The sequence below is a fragment of the Macrobrachium nipponense genome, chromosome 25 (assembly GCF_015104395.2).
Source record: "Macrobrachium nipponense isolate FS-2020 chromosome 25, ASM1510439v2, whole genome shotgun sequence".
Lineage (NCBI taxonomy): Eukaryota > Metazoa > Arthropoda > Malacostraca > Decapoda > Palaemonidae > Macrobrachium > Macrobrachium nipponense.
Genome location: NC_087214.1, coordinates 50447204 through 50449449, shown reverse-complemented (window position 1 = coordinate 50449449; position 2246 = coordinate 50447204).

The window sequence follows — 2246 nt, the reverse complement described above, 5'->3', positions numbered from 1 at the left end:
TATTAAGCTTTAGTTTCATATGGATTCAGGCACAATCGAAATGTTTTTATAAACCCCCTAAAGTTGTTTCGTTACAATAGCTAACTTGTAAATACTCATTATGTCTCATCAGTAGCAATCGACTGTGCATGAGAGGTTTCTATTTTTGCACAATTAAGGAACCATAAGCTGAATAATTATTCGTTCACTATCATGCTCACTGTAGCTATCACGACAAGGAATCTCACAAACTTTCAGACGTAATAAATTATATGCTAAACTAAAGTTGCTGTTCGCTATAAAAATCTTACGAATAGAAAGTGTTTATGTCGTGATAGTCACACATTGCTTTCAAGAGATTAAAATCATAGATTTACGCTGCACGATACTTATACTTATTAGGGAGACGCAAAACTGGATACTTTGCTTATATTAATCTTAATGGGTCTTGGTTCAAATATAGGATACGAAATACAGATCAAAATAAAACTTGAAAGCTTATGCGTGCGTGTTATTTTCATTGTTAACTTGTTTTTATAGGGACATTTTTCGTTGGTTGGCCCAATCGTATAATGTCTTCCATTTCCAACAACATCTTTAAATGTTTTTTTTTATTTTTGTCAAAAGAGAGAAAGATAAGATCCAAATGTTCCATGACTCCTCTTCTGGATATAAAAGTGTTTCGTAGATTTATAGCGGCGCCTCAACTCCTGCATAATAAAACCATTTGGAAACTAGTGATCATCCTATTGGATTTAATTGATTTCTTTCAAAAGGAAGTTAGACCTCATAACAACAAAAAAGAAAAACTGACAAAATGAAAATAATATTGAATAACCATCTAATCCCAGCATTATGCCTGTGAGGACAACATACAATGCAGTAAGGAAAGAACACGTGCCTGAAGACCTCAAAAGGACAAAGTATGCACCCCGAAGAATAGATTCATACAAACCCCACCTCTCTCCTGCCTACTTGAGACCACACCACAGCTGCAAAGGAGAGAGACAACGTACCAGCTGACGGTGGACGAGAGGACCACCTCGGTCTCCACGGACATTAAAAACATCCTATGTCCGTCCCAGACCGTGACCCGCTTCACTATGCCTACTTTCTGGGGGTGGGGCGGGGTGGGGCGGGAGGGGGCGGGCGTTACTGTGAGGTCCTGCTCGGTCGCTGGGACTGTTAGGGCATCCTCGCTTCAAAACTACTATCAACAAGATCTACCTAGCAATCTCAAGACTTCAAAGACAGATCCAGCATTCCTGATTCAAGCCATCTTTTACGCATTTTTGAGAAGCTGATATATGAAATTGTTAGAACTGTAATTACTAACGCATGTCAGGCATTGTAACTTTCCAACCAAATGAATTGAACTCTCTAATTTGTATATATAATTGTTCACCATTTTCCAGATGTGAGAAAACAAATGTGGCTGTATATAGATATATCTTTGTTTCTTCCTGAAGTCAAATGGTACTTACACTCGCAAGACTTTTGACTTGTCAAGGATTTTGTGTCAAATCAAAATACAACTTCACCCTGCCTCTTAATCGCGGCCTCATTATAATGCAATGTATATATATATATATATATATATATATATATATATATATATATATATATATATATATAAATATATGTAATAATATATATATATATATATATATATATATATATATATTAAAATTATCGGCATAGGCTGTTATACGAAATTTCCCATTACACGCATAAGTAAAGTAAAAAAGGTAAAAATCACAAGAATGCTGACCAATCCTCAACATCTTCACAAGGCTCCTTGACAGACAACAGATTTCCTGCTATTCTAAAGGAGTACTGGAGCAAAGGTGATCATTTAAGGGTCAAACACAATATTTTGTTCTGAAATTGGATGAATTGAATAGAAGGAGAGAGAGAGAGAGAGAGAGAGAGAGACGAGATAGTAGAGAGAGAGAGAGTGTTTTGTGAAAAAAAGATGAAGGCAAAAATTCAGACGAAAACAAATCTTCATCGTGAGGAATAAAGTACCAACATTTCTCAGTTTTGTAATTTCTAGTATCAGTGAATATCAAATGTGACCTTCCGATGTTTCACAGCTGTTCTTAGAACATGTCTTCGTAGTATCTTTATAAAATGACAAAATCACTATGCCTCAAAAAAAAAAAAAAAAAAAAAAAAAAAACAGCAACTTTCCTTTTTGACTCTGAATATCTTCCTGTATGTTTTAATTGACAGCATTTTACTTTTTACAATGCAAATACTGTAAC